The 20787-nt window shown below is 37.1% G+C and overlaps 1 long non-coding RNA gene across 7 annotated transcripts in view; it reads left to right on the forward strand.

Moving 5' to 3' along the window:
- LOC103794084 (uncharacterized) overlaps nucleotides 1–20787 on the forward strand; it is a 1005042-nt gene that overhangs the window by 62288 nt on the left and 921967 nt on the right. For all 7 annotated transcript variants that reach the window (XR_013520405.1, XR_013520406.1, XR_013520407.1 and 4 more), the window contains exon 2: nucleotides 18181–18294. This is a non-coding gene — a long non-coding RNA (uncharacterized LOC103794084). The remainder of the gene's footprint in view (nucleotides 1–18180; nucleotides 18295–20787) is intronic.

The following is a 20787-nucleotide window of genomic DNA, read 5'->3' on the forward strand; positions in this document are numbered from 1 at the left end:
GTTTACTCTTGGAGCTTCTAGAGCAAAAGAAAATAATAGCAGTTATTCATAACTGGCATCCCCCTCTGTTTTATGACCTTCTTCTGGATGTCCCTAGCTCCCTCCCTAGCAGGGTCACTCTGAGGCTAACTGCAAAAATGTGCTTTAGAATTTCATGAACACCTTGGGTGAGGGCAAAAGGAGATGGTGGTGATTACTTAACTTCAAAGTATTACTGATATTAAAACCTATATATCTTGTGCCATGCTAGAAGATAGTACCTAAAAATACAATTGATGGCATCATCTTAGCAGCAATTAAACCCTAAAAAGCACGAAGTAAGCATTTCTATTTCAAACCCAAGTATATTTTCTATCGTCTCTCTCCCTCAGTCTCACACATGAATGACCTGTTCTTGGTTATTATATACCATAGGGATGCTCTGGTCCCAGAGTTCAGAGTCTGCTGGTGTACTGTAGAAAACAGACCAAGCATTAATGTGTGACTATGGCTCAGCTTTTCAGGGATATTGAGTTCCACAAATGGAAGAACATTTTTCTTTTTCTTTTTTTTTTTTTTAGAAAGAAAGAAAAAAAAAGGGGAGTGAAGGAGACGAAGAAAGAGGAAGAAAAAGAGGGAGAGTAAATGGGAATGTAGCTTTATTCTAAAAATGTGTATTAATAATGGTCGATCAATATTTTGTGTATTTATGGTGGAGAATGTATATTTTGTGTATTTAAAATGGAGAGCTCTATGAATATTTATTGAGTTTACTTGTTCCGGATCTGAGTTCAAGTCCTGGATATCCTTATTAATTTTCTGTCTCGTTGAGTCTAAATCTCTTTATGAGTCTTATGTTTCTAGGTGTTAGGATTGTTAGCTCTTATTGTTGCACTGATCCTTTTACCACTATATCTTTGTTGCTTTGAAATCTATTTTATCAGATGCAAGAATTGCAACTCCTGCTTTTTATTTGTTTATTTATTTTTGCTCTCCATTTGGTTGGCAAATCTTTCTCCATCCCTTTGTTTTAAGTCTTTGTGTATCTTTGGATGTGAAATGGGTCTGGACGTAGCATATCGTTAGCTTTTGGCTGTATCTTTTGATTGGGGGATTTAGTCGACTTAAATTTAGAGTTACTGCCATTTGATGTTAACTGGCTATTTTATCCATTTGTTGATGTAAATTCTTCTTTATGTTGATGCTCTTTACTTTTTGGTATATTTTTAGAAAGGCTAATACTGGTTGTTTCTTTCTATGTATAATGCTTCTTTCAGAAGCTCTTGTAAAGCAGGCCTGGTGGTAATAAAATCTCTGAGTTCTTGCTTGTTCATAAAAGATTTTATTTTTCCTTCAATTGTGAAGCTTAGTTTGGCAGGATATGAGATTCTAGGCTGAAAGTTCTGTTCTTTAAGTATGTTGAATATTGGCCCCCACTCTCTTCTGGCTTGTAAGGTTTCTGCTGAGAGATCTGCTGTGAGTCTAATAGGCTTCCCTTTGTGGGTAACCATACCTTTCTCTCTGGCTGCCCTTAGTATTTTCTCCTTCGTTTCAACTCTGGTGAATCTAACGATTATGTGCCTTGGGGTTGCTCTTCTTGAGGAATATCTTTGTGGTGTTCTCTGTATTACCTGGGGTTGAATATTGTGCTGCTTTGCTAGATTTGGAAAGTTTTCCTGAATAATATCCTGAAGAGTATTTTCCAGCTTGGATTCATTCTCTTCATCATATTCAGGTACACCTATCAAACGTAAATTAAGTCTTTTCACATAGTCCTGTATTTCTTGGAGACTTTGCTCATTCCTTTTTATCCTTTTTTCTCTATTCTTGTCTTCGTGTTTTATTTCATTAAGTAGGTCTTCGACGTCTGATATCCTTTCTTCTGCTTGATCAATTCGGCTATTCAAACTTGTGCATATATCGCTAAGTTTTTGTGTTGTGTTTTTCAACTCCATTAGTTCATTTATATTCCTCTCTATATTGTCTATTCTTGTTAGCATTTTGTCAAACCTTTTTTCAAAGTTCTTAGTTTCTTTACATTGGGTTAGAACAAGTTTTTTTAACTCTCAGAAGTTTCTTATCATCCACCTTCTGAAGCCTACTTCTGATAATGGCACACAGTCCTTTTCCATCAGGGCTTGTTCCATGGCTGATGAGGAACTGTAATCCCCTGTAGAGGGAGAGGTGTTCTGATTTTGGGTATTCTCAGCCTTTTTAGGCTGGTTTCTTCCCTTTTGTTGTAAATTTATCCATCTGTCATCTTTACAATTACCGCCTTTCTAGTTGGGTTTCTGAGTGGACGCCCAGTTTATTGATTCCCAGTGCTGGAATCCGAGCAACCCACTGCGCTGGCCAAAACAGCAGCGATAAGTCTGATGGTGCTCTTCTGCCTGGGAATCTCCTCCCGTTTACTCTGCACAAAGAGCTGCTGTGCCGAGGCGCCGGCAAAACCGCTGCACCGGCCACAAGAGTCGCGCTGGTGACCCTTGAGGCCCCTCCACTGGGAATCTTCTGGTCCGTGAGCGACGAAAATTCGTCTGAAAGCGTGGCGTCCTCTCGTTCTCTGCGCTTTCACTGGGAGCTACAATCCCGAACTGTTAGCGATCAGTCATCTTGGATGGAAAGAACATTTTTAATGGAAGAACATTTTTAAAAAGACATGCAAGAAATTATCAATGGCTACGTTGCTTCTCATCCTTTTGGTTAAGATCAAGTGAAGAAATTATCAGTGACTCAAGCGAACAACAATAATAAATAAGTCAGTAGTTTTCCTATACTTCATGTGTTTTTCCTTATATATTTTAGTTTTTGTAAGATGTTACATGACACATGATAATGTACACTATAGACCTTTTTAATTTAGAGAGAAGCATGCAAGCTGCTCAAAATTAAGGAAGATGTACATCTTTTCTTTCAAGTTCCCTGTGCTGCAGCCCACTTCTATGTAGAACAGAATTCTGGTTCCTCCTGTGCCTGTTAACTTAGCTATGGGGTTATCTTTGGCACCGTAGCATTGGTTTAGCATGCGGAGGATCTCCTGATGTTTAGGATAGACATTAATACTTCAGACATTTGTATCTGCTTTAACAGGTTTCCATTTTTAAAAACTGCACCCAGTTTCATCAAAGCAAAACTCTGTTCAGAATTGCCCAGTTCTTTACCTTCTGATTTCCTTTAATAAACTATTTTATTTTTGTGCTAATAAAAGAGAATACAAAGTTTGTTATTTTTAGTTAAGGTTCTTAGGATAACGTGTAGCTTACTCTACTTTTCATATCATCTTTTTTTTTTTAGATAATTAAATGGAGGGACATAACTAAAAGTAATATTTCTTAGAAGGATGATATATTTTTCTTTCTGTCAACTAAATAGAAAAACTGTTATTAACCTTAATCATTTACAGTGTTAGTTTTTACTTTTTGAGAAACTGTACCACATAATTCTTTTAAATAGCAAATATTCATAATACAGAATTTTGCAAGATGACTTACTTTACAGAAGGTTATCAGGAATTAAGTCAGAATATGCACTGCGTTTTTTTGTTTTTACTTTTTCCTGAAGCCACCACCATCTGTCCTGGCCACTCTGATCTTATCTTTCTAGACTGACATCACCCATCTATGTAGCACCCAATGAGACTGGAACTGCATTCATGCTAACAACTACAGCTACAAAACAGTAAGAAAATCCCCTTCAGTCTTATGCATGCAAATGGCCCTAGTCCTTATTCCTCAGGCAATAGACATAAACCAGAATCCCAGGATGCACTTCTCTAATCTTCCTGCAGTCTTTATGCTGCTCTGGGTGGGTCAGATTTTCTTGTAATTTGGATAAAACCCTTATCTCCTTCCTTCTGATGGTTTTCCACAATAAATACATTTTCTCATGTTACAGTCGTTTATTGCCATACTTTATAAAAATGTGGGTATTTTTGTTTTCTCAAAAAGATTATAAGCTCTTTTATGATATAGGCTATTTTAAATTCTTCTCTTGTATTTTTCAAAATTTTAATGTACAAAAGTATTCAGAGCACACAATTGACACTTTTATATTTAGTTGTATGTAGTGTATGTAAAGGAAAGAATATACCTGTGTTGATTTGTAATGTATTGCCCTTAGTGAGACATTTATTTTTCTCAGATATAGTTTTTATTTATAAACTTAGACTATTGTCATAAAAATCTGTAGAGGAAAAAGAGGTTAATAATAATTGCACATTTTTGGTCATCAGTCTGTTGGCTGTGAGTTTTCTTTAGAATTATTTTTACTATTTTGTAATGTGTTTACTATTTTTGTATTTATGTCCCTCAAAATTCTGTATTTTTTTCCTAAAAGCTTTTCATGTGACTTAACTACTTTTAGATTTTAATTTATCATTGATTTTAGCCTTGAGACTCATGTTTGGTGTTTAATAATTAGCCGTATTCGTGTTGTTATCCTTTTTAGGTTTGAGACAAAATGAAAGGAGTAGTATTTGCTTGTATTTAACTCCCACTTACAAGTCCTTAAGAGTTTTACATTTTTACATATTTATAAGGTTTGAGGAAAGAAGTCTGTGTCTACCCAGGTATCCTTTTTTAGTTGTAAATATATTAGTTTAAAGTTTTTCTATATTTTTACCCCTTAACTATAAAAAATATAAACAGCCCAAATGTTTCATCTCATAATCATTTTGCACATTAGTTTTTTCTATTCCAACTGAGTCTCTCTTAAAACCATTTCTTGTTATCTATAAGCCACAAAATTAATAGCTCTTACTCTTTGAATTCCAGATAACCAACTTAACTCTACATCCTTGTTCAATTGAGAGTTCCAGTCTGCATATTACTATGTGCTTGGGGAATTCCCCTTGGCAGGTCAGTTTCTTGACATGTGCTAAAACTTTAGGTCTTTTTCTTCCACAATATAGCAGTATCGCAAAGTCCTTACCTATCTCTCCTGAGAATCTAATGCTGCTTCTTAACTTGTCCTGTACATGCTGTCAAACCAAACTTCCATAATCTCATGTTATTTTTGTATGTAATGTTTAGATAATCCTGCACGCTCATTAAGAAGTGTGCTTTAGCAGACACCTACATCCTCTTCATCGAATACTTTTCTACTTGTCCTTTTCAATATAACTCACATACAGCCGTATCTCTCGGCTCCTGTAACACCATTTGCTTACCTCTCTCATAGGAGAAAATACATTACACTGACATTATCTGCTTCTGTACCTGTCTCAACTTTTTGAAAGTAGGTTCTTCAGTAATATAGACCAGATTTATTAATTTCTATGCTCCAAACACTAAGCAAATAGTTGTTCAATATACATTTGCTGAACTGAATTATACATGTGAATCTTGGCTTCAGATAGAGTAAAACTTGAAATAAATCATGACTTAGAAGTGTAGGAGACACTGCAGACTGTAGAGCTATTCAAGGTGATAATATGACCCAATAGTCCTCAGGATTATTTGAAAGAAAATATACTTGAAACTCATAATGCTTTTTGAGAAACACTGTAAAAATGACCACACCTGCCTTCTAATTTGTTACTAAGCTCCACATTGTTTAAATGAAGCAGTGAAGACATCAATACGTTCAAGAATATACACGTATGGATTTGGGGATAAAATGATTTGAACTTGTCACCAGAATTTTTTTTTTCGTTTTTTTTTGAGACGGAGTTTCGCTCTTGTTACCCAGGCTGGTGTGCAATGGCGCAATCTCGGCTCACCACAATCTCCACCTCCTGGGTTCAGGCAATTATCCTGCCTCAGCCTCCTGAGTAGCTGGGATTACAGGCACGCGCCACCAAGCCCAGCTAATTTTTTGTATCTTTAGTAGAGACGGGGTTTCACCATGTTGACCAGGATGGTCTCGATATCTTGACCTCGTGATCCACCTGCCTCAGCCTCCCAAAGTGCTGGGATTACAGGCTTGAGCCACCGCGCCCGGCCCAGAATATTTTTAGATATTATATGGGCAACATGTTTCAAGAAATTTGTTGGTTGCCCAGATGATTCAGTATGCCATTACTACGAGCGTAATGCTTGGAAATAGTCAGTAGATACTTTTTTATTCTTTTTAGTTTTCCTTAAGATATTTTTTCATGATGCTCTGTAAATTAATGTGGTCTGTAAGCTTTGTTTTAAACACTTAAATGAAATTGTGATAGATATTATGACATTGAGTATAGGGAAGGATGGGTCATTTGACCAAGTAGACGGAGTTGTTGTACATGGAATTAAAATAATCAAATCAGTTCACTTCAGCACAAGTGCAGGCGTAAGGCAGAGGAAAAGTCAAACTAAAGGAAGTCCCATGTCTGGAGCATAGCTACATGACACCTGGATATTTTATGCAAGAATTTCCGTATTAAGATAAAGAAGTTAGATGCATTTTTAGTGTTCAGTCTTCTGTTCCTAATTTGTACAAGTAACTGTTTAATACTGGTATCAGTGTAAGTCACAGCAAAGTACATAACCAGCATTTTCACACACACCCTGATTTTAACCTGTTATTTTTTAGAAACTTGATTTTGATTTGATGGCTTTTAAATAAGATCCCAGTTTGGGGGCTCAAGTAATCATATTAAAAAATCAAGGTTGTAAAATCTATCAGAAATAGATAGGTTTGCATGTGTTAATAGTAAACCTTAGAAACTGCAATAAAGGTGACTTCTACTTCTGCCCAAGCTGGAGAAAGAGAGTCTAGATGATTTATCATCTGACATGAGACAGCTAAAATCCTAGACAAAATATATTTAATGAGGATTTTCAGACATTGAACATCAGGAGATGCTGGCTGGTGATCTTTAAGAAAGGGGAACTAAGTAAGGTGAGCTTAATGATTGCCCTAACTTACTACCCGAAGAGAAGCTCCAGGCTCTATGCAGGGCATGGTAGATTTCCTTCGTTAGGTGGATGAAGCAGGACATCTGGGGAGGTCAGGAGAGCTAGAGTTACATGGAAGAGCACCAGAAAGAATAGGGATGCATATAGTGAAAGAGAGATTGGAAGAGACTGCCTTTCTAGTGTTCAGCTGAGTACTGATCTGCTCATGCACAGAAGGAAACTATTGAGAGGCCAATGTGGGTGGATCATTTGAGGTCAGGAGTAGGAGACCAGTCTGGCCAATATGTCAAAATGCCATCTCTACGAACAATACAAAATAAGCTGGGTGTGGTAGCACATGCCTGTAATCCCAGCTACTCAGGAGGCTGAGGCTACAGTGAGGCAAGATTGGGCCACTGTGCTCCATCCTGGTTGACAGAGTAAGACTGTTTCAAAAAAAAAAAAAGAAGAAGAAAAAAGAAAATTATTGGAAGTTAAGGATAGAGCCAACAGAAAACAAAAAGAGGTAGTGATTACTGGGCCCACAAAGGGCCAGGAATAGTTCATGATTCCACAAGTTAGTGTGAAAAATACTGTGATTAAAGGGACATCGTTTAGAGTATTCAGAAAGATGCGGACTCAGTAGTACAATCAAGTTAGACTAAACACCTGTGATTGTTGCCCCTGAAATAGCATGTAGAGGAGGGGTAAAGTTAAACTCACGAAGAAATACTGATTGATAATTTTCCGTGTTTGATGTAAACCATAAACTCACCTCTCAGAAAGTCATTGATCTGAAAGCATGAGGAAAACACAGAAATATGAACTGAAAAGCATCATCTTGAGCCACTTAAAACAAATGATAAAGTTTGAAAAGCAGCCAGTGAAAACAGACCCATCCCATACAGAGGGACAAACATTAAAATGACAGAAGACTTCTCATCATAAACAGTGCAGCCCAGAGTACAGTCAAACAACACCTTTGAAGAGCTGAAAGCAAAAGCAAATCTGTCAACTGAATATTCAATACTCAATGAAAATATCTTTCTAAAGCAAAGGCAAAATACAGACTTTTTTAGATATATGAAAGCTAAATGAATTTTCTGTGTGTGTGTGTGTGTGTGTGTGTGTGTGTTGGAAGTGTGAAGATGTAAAAGTGAAACATTTTATATATAATGAAATTAAGTTACTCTCGGTTTAAAATAGACCGTTATACCTGGAAGGTGTTTTCTGTAAGCCTCATTGTAACCACAAAGAAAAAAAAAACTTCTACTGGATATATGAAAGATAAAGGGAAAGTAATCAAAGAATACCACTACAAAAGTAAAAATAATCAAATCACAAAGAAAGACATGAAGAGGGGAGGAAAGGAACAAAGGACCAAAAAGCATCAGGAGCAATTAAGAACATGGCGATAGAACGTTTTACCTATGGACGATCTCTTTATATGCAAGTGAATTGAATTCCCCTATCAAAAGGCAAAGAGTGGCCAAATGGTAAGCAAAACAGGATCCAACAAAAATGACGCCTATCTATAGGAGACTCGCTTTCTCTTAAGGATATTCATGGGCTGAAAGTGAAGGAATGGATAAAGGTATTTCATGCAAATAGAATACAAAAGAGATCAGTAGTGGCTCTACTTAGACACAATAGACTTTAAGTTAAAAACAGTCATAAGAGACAAAGAAAGTCATTACAGAATGATTAACTAGTCACTTCTTTAAGAGGATATAACACTTGTAAATATATGTGCACCCATCATCAGATCACCTAAATATAAAAAGCAAATATTAACAGATCTGAAGGAGGAAATTGACGGCAATACAGTAACAGTTAGATATTTCAATACCCTACTTTCAACAGTGGATAGATCATCCAGACATAAAATCAACAAGAAAACCACAGACTTGAATAATACTGTGTACCAAATAGATCTAACAGACATATATAGGACATTCCATCAAACACCAGCAGAATACAGATTCTTCTCAAATGCATAAGGAGCATTCTGCAGGATAGGTCATAAGTTGGACTGCGAAGCAAATGTTAATTAACTTAAAAAGATGGGAATCATATCGAGTATCTTTTCTGATCATAATTTTATGAAACTAGAAGTCAGTTACAGAAGGAAAAGTGGATAATTCACAAATAAGTGGAATTAAACAGCACGCGGTGGAACAACCCATCAGTCAAAGAAGAAACAAAAAAGATCTAAAAAAACTCAAAACAAATGAAAAAGACACAACACGTAAAAACTTAGGAGGTACTGCAAAGAAGTTCCAAGGGGGAAGTTTGTACTGTCAACACATACATCAATAAAGACGCCAGATCTCAAGTGAGAACCCTACTTTTAAACCAAAGGAACAAGAAAAGAACAAACTAAATCCAAAGTTAGCACAAGGAAGGATATAATAAAAATTAGAGCAGAAATAAATAGGGAATAAAAATAGGAAAAATTAAGAGAAACGGAGAGTTGGTTTTCTGTAAAGATAAATAACCCTTTTTTTGTCTTAAAAAAATAGGTAAATAAGTAAATGAAATCAAAGAAGCAATGCCTCAGATTTTGTTTTTTTTTTTTTTTAGATAAAAGGTTAACAAGAGACTATTGTGAACAATTGTATGCCAGCAAATTGGATAGCTTAGAAGAAATTGCTAAATTCCTGGAAACATACAACCAACTAAGACTGAATCATGAAGAAATAGAAAATCTAAACAGACCAATAGCAAACGAGATTGAATCAGTAAAAAAAAATCCTCCCAACAAAGAAAAGCCATAAGACAAGTTACTAGGATAGCTAGACAGATTGATACGACACTCACTAAAATCACAAAAGAAAGTAGAAGTGGATTTATTAAAGTCAGGTGCAGAGCACGAATGAATTCGAGGAAGTAATAGATATGTTACTCCAGCAGGCAAAGGGTGAAGTTAAGGAGTAACAGTCCATTCATGCTCAATAACCTTTTCATACCCTCGTAGAAAGAAGACCAAATTCATCCATGGACTCACAATGCCTGCCTGCTCTAACTCCTGACTAACTTTGAAGCATCGTCTTTTTTCCTGATCTTTCCTATCTGGTCTCGAGCTTCACTGGCTTTCTTTGTTTCCTGAATGGGACATACTACCTCTAAAGTTTGAGCCTTAGCAAAAACGTTCTCTTTACCCATAATGTTTTCTGCTCCTCATTTTCTAATCATTTCTAAATGGTTAAATCTCAACTTAAAAGTTACTTGGGGTTGGGCGTGGTGGCTAATGCCTGTCTTCCCTGCACTGTGGGAGCCCGAGGTGGGTGGATCACTTGAGGTCAGGAGTTTGAGAGCAGTCTGGCCAACAAGGTGAGACCCTATCTCTAAAAAGACAAAAATTATCTGGGCATGGTAGCTCATGCTGGTAATCCCAGCTACTCAGGAGTCTGAGGCAGGAGAATCTCTCGTGGCAAAGGTTGCAGTGAGCCGTGATTGTGCCACTGCACCCAGCCTGGGTGACAGAGTGAGACTCCATGTTACTTGTTTACTTGCTTCACCTAGAATAAGTTATTTCTGATATTTAATCTTGTCATTTTGTGACTTTTCCTCATAGGATTTATAGTTTATAATTATCAATTTTTAGAAGTACAATTGACCCTTGAACAATACAGGTTTGAACTGCCTGGGTCTGCTGATACATGGATATTTTTCAATAAAAGTCACTCCAAGTGTGCCTGATCCTTGTGCCTCTCTTCCACTTTCTCCCCTTCTTCTGCCTCTGCCACCACTGAGACAGCAAGGCCGACTCCTCCCCTTCCTCCTCCTCAGGCTACTCAATGTAAAGATGATGAGGATGAGGGCCTTTATGATAATCCACCTTCACTTGATATTAAATATATTTGTTTTCCTTATGATTTTATTAACACTTTCTTTTCCCTAGTGTACTCGTAAGAATACAGTGTGTGATACACATAACATACAACATATGTGTGAATTAACTGTTCATGTTTTAAGACTTTCAGGCCAAGTGTGGTGGCTCATGCCTGTAATCCCAGCATTTTGGGAGGCCGAGGCGAGCAGGTCACCTGAGGTCAGGAGTTTCACATGGCAAAACCCTGTCTCTACTAAAAATACAAAAAATTAGGTGGGTGTGGGTGCAGGCCCCTGAAGTCTCAGCTACTCAGGAGGCTGCGGCAGGATAATTGCTTGAACCCAGGAGGCCAAGATTGCACCATTGTACTCTAGCCTGGCAGCAGAGTAAGACTCTGAAAAAAAAAAAGACTTTCAGTCACAGTAGGTCATTTGTAGTTAACTTCTGGGGGAGTCAAAATGTATATGCAGGTTTTCACTTGCATGTAGAGACAGCACCCCAAATCCCTGCTTTATTCAAGAGGCAACTGTATGTGATTCATACCTGCCTCCTCTACTAAACTGTAAACAACTTGTATATAGGGACTCTCTGCATTGTGTCTCTACCATTGACACAAAGTAGGGACCAAAAAGTATGTGTATATTAACCAATGATAAAGAGAAGCGGGAGACCAGCACCAGCTCACAATAGAACAGTGAAACCAGAATGAATAAAATAAACACAAAAATAGAACATTCAAATCCAAGATAGACTGAGACAGTAAGAAAACGTCTATAATTCTGGTCCCCTTGCTTGAAACATACCTTAAGATACTGAAGAAGTTGTCTGAGAGGCAGTGTGGTGTAATGAGAAGATTTGCTCTTCCCCGCACATAACGTGTGCATCATGGTCTGGCTTTCTTTTGTCTTCTGTATGCTGCTATGATTATTCTTTACTTTTGTAATGGCCTTTTCCTTCACTTTGACATCGCTAAGACATGGCTTGCAGACACTCAATGAAAAATAACATCACAAGGGAATAAATCGATGAATGACAATGGTAGAAGTTCTCATCATGGCCATGGATGCTCCTCCATCTAAGAAAGAGAGTTTTTAGTGAAATAATGATGCCGTCAGGCTACCCAGTACTCCATGAATCTCAAGTGAAACTCAGGACTTTTGTTGACATCATTTACTTTCTTCAATGGCATGGTGTGTGTCTTACTGGCAATAGCGAAACTATCAGCTTAGAAAAAAATCACAGTCCCTGTAACCACAGTCGTTCTCTGAGTCACAGGGAACACAGATAATGTAAACCTTGCTGCCTCAGGAATCATTAAAGGTCTTTTTACAGTTTGCTTAGATCTAAAACTCAAAGAAAAAATTTAGTTCTTAGTATTTTTTATTAAATTTCTGATTTAATTATATTGGCTAAAAACCCCTGTGACCCAAGCAGGCAGATTTATAATAGTTTAAATAACTGACTGTATCTTTATATATAATTTAAAATGCTTTTCATCTTCCTCATATAAATTTGTTAGAAAAGAAGTGTACTTCATTTTCTATTTTTTCTTCTAGCGTCAGTATTGCTTTGGGGAAAAATACAACTATAGTCTCACAGAAATAATAACATGTTAAAAATATTTATGTGTGTGTCTGTGTGCACATATGTATAATGCATATCTATGTTATATATATCTTTATGTGTGTGTGAATATTTGTGTGTATGCCATATCGTGCTTTTCCGGAAAATATATTGGCTGCTTCTGCACATGTCCCCTTTCATGTAACCACTTCTTCCTTTTTAGCAGAAAGCCCATGCTGTAAGATGCTGCCCTTTATTTTCCTTTATTTTTCCTGACCAAACAATGGATCATCTTAAACACAAGGACAGTAGATAGAAAGACTGCATGGGAGATTTATATGTCATAGGTGCATAAAATTACCTCCCTTCTGCTTTTTATTTTGGCTGGCAAAAGCACCTGGGATGATAGGTTCTACATATAGGTAAGATAGTGCAGCACAGAGATAATTTTTATTACCCACTTTTTTTCATGCCGTGTCATAGGGATGCAAAGTAGACACTTTATGGAAACACCAACAACTCAAGCTGACGTATACCACAATGACTCACATAAAAGCACGTCATGCACAGATGAACTGCTCTTGAATACAGAAGATGGATTTCAGTTCCAGACAGTCAGGGTGGGAATTGTATCTGTGATAATAATGGCACAAGGCAGACAGAAGCTATTTTTAAAAGAAGTGCCTGGAGGCCAGAGGGTTATTCCCAAGGGGAGAAAAATAATCAGCATTTCTATCTTCACTTCTAAGTATAGAGCTTTGACTTTCCCAGTCTTGCAAACAGTAAAAGCTAAACAAATGTGGATCAGTAAAATATGCAGCAGAGAATAACAGGGAAATCATGGGTACACTATTCTGCATAGTCCATTACCTATAAATCTGTGGTTAATATCTCTCCTGCTTCATGTGACAAAAAGAAATCTCAATGGATAAAAAGAGAAAATATGCCTAATTACCTTCAGTCTATTATATTGTTATCAGTCAGTGCCTTCGAATAATATGTGCCCCTAACAACTATTGGAATCATAAACAATGCATGATAGATTGGAAAACATATTCACAAACTAGTGATATTAAGTCCTCAACTCAACATATAAACCTTTTCCTCATTCATATCTCTCTATACTTGACATTTCAATTCTAATTTTGTTCATTTGAAAATATGGTCTTATCTTTTGATTTATATTCTTCAAAAGTTCTATCTCCCAATAACCGGATTAAAACAAAACAAAACAAAAAATGCAGCCCCAACTAGATTACTCTTCTTCCAAATAAGTTTAATTTTATGTAGTCTAATTACTGAATTGCTTTTTCTTCTGAATGCTCACATCAAATATCAAGAAACACTGTGGGCAGGGAAGAGCATAATCAGGGATCTCGAGAGAATTTAATAAACACAATATACTTCTCAACATATAGGATTCCGGGAACTGTTCATTCAATAGAGCTAACATCCTTTATGCTGGGTCATCTTTCCCACTTCATGGAGAAATCATTGCTGTTAAAATGTTTAACCTCAGAGAAAAGGAAGTTGAGATAGAGACATTTAAACTACTATAAGAATTAAAAGTGAAGACTGACAATGCCTGTCAGACAAACATGAGGCATTTAAAAGTCAAGCATTAAACCAAGTTACTTTGTATAGAAATCTGTTGTTCTGGGGAGATGGATGCAGGGCAATGAGAAGGGACCCCACCTCCTCATCTCACTTCTGCAGTTCTGTTTTCTGATGCTGTTTTCATTTGTTTTAATAAAAAGAAATTTTTCATTGTTTAATACACAGCACGTAATAATAAACACTTCTTGATTACTTACATTTTCTGCTTAAAACCCAAGCTAAGCAAACACACATGAAACTTATAATGAGTTGCTTTAAAAAAACAATGCTGTCTACCAGTTGCTGTCCTTGTTGGTCACTATGGCCTATACAGATCAGCTTCCTGAAAGAGTATTCCATTCATTTCCTCCAATTACTTGCTTCTGCATTCTTCAAACTACCACACATGAGCTTCTAAGTCCCAAACTAAAACTCAAGGATCAGTTCACCAAATATAATTGATGTTTTTATATGCTAGATGGAAACAATTAAATGCTACATAATTCAGGGTTATTCCCCCTTCATTTTCTTGCCATCTTCCAGTTAAAAACTGCCAATCCCTGAGTGCGTATCTTCCTATTCCTCTTGCTATACATTTATATGTGTATATACATGATATAGGTAGATTAAATTGCTTTTCATTCCTTGCCCTTTACATGTTTAATATGTCCTACAGGTCTCTCCCTGGTGGCACATCAGTGTGGGGGGGGTCTACTTCATTCTATTAATGGCTATGCTGTGGATGCCCCATAATGCATAGAGCCTCTTTGCTGATGATGAACATTTAAGTTGTTAACATTTTTGTCTTTAAACAATATTTCAATGAGTATTTTTAATAGGGTTGATGAGTCATAGACAAATGCATTTTAAAAATTTAGAAATATTTCCAAGTCATTACGAAAATCATTCATCTTTTCTCATCAACAGCAAATGAGGATTCACATCCAGATTCTTTTTTTTTTTTGAGACAGAGTTTCGCTCTTGTTACCCAGACTGGAGTGCAATGGCGCGATCTCGGCTCACTGCAACCTCCGCCTCCTGGGTTCAGGCAATTCTCCTGCCTCAGCCTCCCGAGTAGCTGGGATTACAGGCATGCGCCACCATGCCCAGCTAATTTTTTGTATTTTAAGTAGAGACGGGGTTTCACCATGTTGACCGGGATGGTCTCGATCTCTCGACCTCGTGATCCACCCATCTCGGCCTCCCAAAGTGCTGGGATTACAGGCTTGAGCCACCGCGCCCGGCCTCACATCCAGATTCTTACATCAGAACCACACTTCTTTGGTATGACTATCTTATTGTGAAAAATATCTTATTTCTTTATTAGTTAAGTCATTCACCTTTCTATGTATTTACTGGCCATATGCTACTGTAGCTTTCTCTTTTATAATCTTTGTTAATATTTTATAGCGTGGTTTGCCTTATTATATTGGTTTCTAGGAGATTTTTAGCTTAAAGGCATTTAATCCTTAATGTATTTCAAATCTCTCTCCCATTATGTTGATTTAAATAATTTTAATGTTATATTGTGTTGAGCATGATTTTTAAAAATTTTGTGTAATCTGTCAGTACTTTTCTGGTAGTAAGACTTGTGTTAACTGCTTCAGAAGGTCATAAAATATTACCTTATAGTTTGTTCTACTATTCTGCATCTTTAATCTATTAGGACATTACTTTTTATCATATATAAGTATATGCATGTGTATATCTTGTATATACAAGATTATCATTTTCCAGTATTTCTTGGTTACTTTAATTTTTGTCTTCAATTTAATCTTTGAATTAGCTTATCAGAGTCTCATGAAAATCTGCAGTTGGACATTGCAGTACAGGTAGGATATGATTACATTTAATCATTTAATGATATTATTCCACTTATTTATATCATCAAAAATTTCTCAAAACTTTGTGTTCAGTGGTTACATTTTCCTTTTGATTACATAATTTCTATTTTTCTTGGCAACTTGTTTAATGAAATGGGAGTTGAAGAGTATGACTAGCCCTCCTCTTTCATCTGACTAATTATCTTGCTTTGCTTTATGCATTAGATATAGCTGACCACATCTTTAGACCCTGAAACCTCCCTAATTTCCTCTTACATCTCTGACACCGTTCAGTTTCTTCTCAGATATTCACTCAATGTAATAAAAATCCTACTCTGATAGCTCTGCTAAGAATGTGATTTTGTTTCTCTACTGGATACCTCTACTAAAGTAGCATCTCCAGCTTAACATGTCTGATGTAGAAATTACAGTCTTCTCAAGAGATATGCCATCTTAACCCTGTCTTACCACCTCTCTTCCTTAAATACCTTAGTGAAAGATACCAGGAAATGTTCCCTTAGTTCTTTTTCACATGTGGTTGTCTTCTCTGCTAAACTGACACAGTACCTTCTTTAGCTTATCAGCTTCCCGTTGTCCTCCAAACTGTCTTGTCCATCAAGATTCTTTCGCCCAGTGCCATAGCTTGATTCACTTAAAATGCACATCTGTCAATATAATTTTACTGGCTTTATAAAAAAATATTCTGAGTTCCCCATCGCCTGTACTAAACTGTGAATCTCTTGGCCTCGAAGTCATCTGACCATCATCTGATCCTTGCCCATCGCTCCAGGATTATTTGTTGCTCCATCCATGCCTCCATTCCATATGGTTTAATTATATCAATATACTTACAGATTCCCGGTATACAAAACTCTCCATGTGTCTCCACGTTATATTTTCTTGTTGAGCTCTCTGATTGGAATGCTTATCTTCCTTCTTCTCAAGACTACTTCCTATGCGTTCTCCAAGGCTTAGTCATGGCTAAGTCTTCCGTTAACCCTTCTCCTCAGTATGGGGCAGGTGTGCCTCTGTTAAGCACCCTGTAGTTACTTCGCTACAGCACTTGGCATTTTCTAATTGTTAGGTTATTTTCCTTTCTCCTCCAGATTCTGAAGTTTTTGACAATAGAACTGACCCTTTTATCTCAGCTTCACAGTTCCCACCCCATTTGTGATATTTAGTAAATGTCCAGCCAATAGCTACAGAAAATTGAATGGAGGTGACCAGTACAGTTGAATGTAGGTGAAATAAAGTAACCTCTCAAGGAGGCCTCCCAGTATGAAAGCTGTAATGTGGCGTGGAATTATTCCTGGAAAAAATCAGTGCTGCTACCGTCGGTATCGTAAGGTAGCTCTGCCCTGCTTAGATTCCTTGGGTTTTGCCTCTGATTATCAAAATAACTGTCTCAAACATTTAAGACCACAGGGAAACATGGACAAATGTTACGTGACTTCAGAGATAGTGAAATCTGCATCCAAAGTGCTAAGGGTGAAAAACCAGGTTGCCCTTTCCCTGCTTAATGTCTGAGTGTTTTCAGAAGTTATTGTAACCAGTGTGGACTCAAGAGAGAATATACACTCTCATTGGCACCCTACCAAAATTCAGATCCATAAACCCAGGTTGCTATGTATTTTTTTTCCAACTTGGGGAAAAGAATATTAACTAACAGGTTGAAGAACTTGTTTAAGGAACAAGCTGGTGCTGGGCATGGGGGCTCATGCCTGTAATCCCAGGCAGGCAGATCTGAGGCGGGGAAGATCACTTGAGGTCAGGAACTTGAGACCAGCCTGGCCAATGTGACAAAACCTTGTCTCTACTAAAAATACAAAAATTAACTGGGCATGGTGGCACATGCCTATAATCACAGCTACTTGGGAAACAGGTATGAGAATCATTTGAACCAGGGAGACAGAGTTTTCAGTGAGCCATGATTGCACCATTGCACTCTAGCCTGGATGGCAGAGTAAGACCTTGTCACAAAAAAAAAAAGAAAAAGGACAAAAAGCCATAAGTTGGGCTTTTATTTTCGGACTACGTTTATCACTTCTGTATGTCAATAAGGAATATCAATAAGATACTAAAAAGTAGCTGGGCCCAGAGAGGACATTTGATCTATAAAATAAACTGAAGAAAAGTCAATACAAGAAGCAAAGATAAATTTAGTGCATAATAAAAACATATGTTAGTTATAGTTACATTTATTTATAAAGATAAATTTAGTGCAGAATAAAAATATGTTATAGTTACATGGAATATTCTTTCATACCATTTTTAAAGAATAGCATTAATTTACCTCATTATATTATTCATTTGATTGATTTTTACTTAGTTAATCCACCTGTTTGCCAAAGGAATAGTATAGCCACCACTTATTCAGAGAAGGCCCTGGAAAGCAGGAGCAGCTGTTCCTGTCTGTTTACTTTTTGCCCAGTAATTCCCAACCTGCTTCTCCTCATGATATGGCCTCTATACACGTGACTTTAGTATGACTTTGACTTCCATTTCAGCAATGCTTGTGAGAGTTTCATTCAAAGATATTAATTTACTATTCTCTTATTTTTTGTAGAAATGTGCAGTTGTCTAGCTCACAGGAATGTCCACAAGCCAGACCCAGAAAGCCTTTGCCAATATTGACAAAGATGCCAAGTCCAAATCCCTCCAGCAGAAGACTCTTGATCCCGTAAGTGTCACCCTGTGATTCTGTGCTCTGAGAGCTCCTAGGAGGTGAGGATGGTGAAGAAGCAAGGCTTCTGCGAGTGCCCAGAGTGGGTCCTTGGTTCAGGGAGTAGGGTCCAATAATTCCTGGAATAAATTTAAAGGAAGCTGTAAAATTTCCTGCAAGAAAAGTTGCTTTGTCAGCTTCTATTCTCATAATATTACTGGCTGCTCAATTAGGGCTTATGCGCTTATGTAGTCCCGCAATTTTGTAAGTTTTCCCTAAACACTTCTCAGCCTATGTCATATATCTGCATGTGATGGGAATACACAGTTCGTCACCTACCACTTCCTTCCTGCATACTCTGCACCCACACCGAATAACCATGACCAGAACTCACTAAATGGATATGGAAGACTTCTGGAAGGATTTTTCAAGGCACCAGGTGAAATTATTTAAAAGATTTAAAAGCCAATAGATTCTGAAGACAAGAAAGTCAGTTCTTCTGACACCCTGGGAATTCACACTCTGGAGAAATTTGTAAATGTGAAACAAAAGCCCAAAAATTGTACTGTGCAATGACAAAAAGTTACTATCCCCAAAAACCTGAGTGGATGAAGCAAGTTTACTTTGCATCCTCTGATACAAGATTACATCCAGTTGTCTTGTCAAGTACAGAACGAAAGCAAATAGTACTACTTAGTTTCATTATCTTTTTTTGCCTTTGATTAGAGGATTCCATGTGCTGGATTTTTATGGAAGAAGAGGAATCCATTGAGAAGGGATGGGATGGTGATAAAATGGGAAACTTCATGGTTGTTGCATTGGTTTCTGAAACTTGTTATTCCTCCTACCCTCAAAGTTCCCTTTAAGAAGCGGTCCCGGGAGGTGGGTGACTCTAGCTGTCAGAAAACATAATTAGGTTTGACTTCTTACCACTGTGCCCTAATTTTGAAGAATTAGGTAACAGAACAAGCTCTTCCCTGAGAGTGTGTAGGCAAGCTGCACTGTTCAAGTTGAAGACCCAACAGACAAGTCCCACAAGAGATTGCTTTACCTTTCATCTGCAGGATGGGAAAGATGTATTGCAATGTTGAGATAAAATGTTGAGAATGTGTATTTTTTAGGAAGTTTACAGTGATGTTTGCCAGTCTGACTTCTATCTGTGTAAAGAATATAAAATTTCCTTAAGAAACTTACTATTAATAGAGCAAACAAAGCTTGTTTTTTAAATTCTCCTTTAGTTTAACCTTTTTTTTTCTTTTAACACAATTTGGCTATTTGTCTCCAAGGACTGAGAAAATAAGCCACAGTCTTTCTTTCACACAATCTTAGAAAGGTCTTCAGTAGTGCTTAACTTTCTAGTACGCCACTCATTAAAATTAACTCTTTGGGGAAATTTTAGAAAAGTATTCTTAAATTGTAGAGGTGCTACCACATGCTAGGATTTGTTTGTTTATTTAGGTCTTAAATCTCTATGAAACATCGTTCTTGGAAAATGTCAGTGTATTGATTATGTTCCCAAAATGATACCATATCCTTTTATTAGACCATATCCAGGAGGCAATGAAAATTTATCTTATCTGATGTGACATTCAGAATAATAGTCTAGAAAACTAGCAGAAAAAAAAAAATCCAAGAGCTATTTAAAGTAATGGTATGTGACCTTAATGATTACTTACATCAGTTCTGTGACTGCACACTTATTTATTGGTCCGAAGCTTTTGCTTTGGTTAGTAAAACCATTGCAATTAGATTAAGATGAAATATTATATCCTATTTTTGTACTACTTGGTGCACCATGTTTTACCGGGCCATCAGTAAATGTTTGCTTATGTTAGTTGTGGAAAGCTCAAGTGGTGAGCAAAATCATAATAAAAATAATGATTACATTGCAAAATCAAAATCATTAAAGTTGTAAGCATAATGTAAGCAATCCAAGTGACAAGATCTTTACCTTTAGGAGCCTAATTTAACAATGAGGACCCATTTTGATGGCATTGGCCATAACAATGGAGAGGGACACAAAAATTAACAGGGGTGAAGAGCACCTGCTAAGCTGTGGGAGAGCAGAACTAAATCCAGCAAGGCTGAGATGGAGCACAACCCTCCCCCCCATATCCTAATACTGATATGCCTACGGCGTGGGAGCAGAGGCCAGGTGCAAGTGAGAAAATCATTGTCTCCACCAGTTCCCTCTTCCTTAGCTTACCTTCTTTGTTTTCCACTGGTTTTCTTTTTAAAAGATCAAATTGAACAATAGTTGTAATCATAGACTTCTGGGATAGATTGAATTGTATCTCCCCAAAATTCATGTGTTGAATCCTAACCTACAATACCTTAGAATGTAATCTCATTTGGGAACAGGGTGGTTGCAGATGTAATTAGTTAAGAGAAAAGTATACTTCATGGAATAGAGGGAGCCTCTAATGGAATATAATCACTATCCTTATAAAAAGGGGAAATTTGGACCGAGACATACATGAAGACCCCCGGAGGCCAGGGGAAAGGCATGGA

The sequence above is a fragment of the Callithrix jacchus genome, chromosome 7 (assembly GCF_049354715.1).
Source record: "Callithrix jacchus isolate 240 chromosome 7, calJac240_pri, whole genome shotgun sequence".
Classification (NCBI taxonomy): domain Eukaryota; kingdom Metazoa; phylum Chordata; class Mammalia; order Primates; family Cebidae; genus Callithrix; species Callithrix jacchus.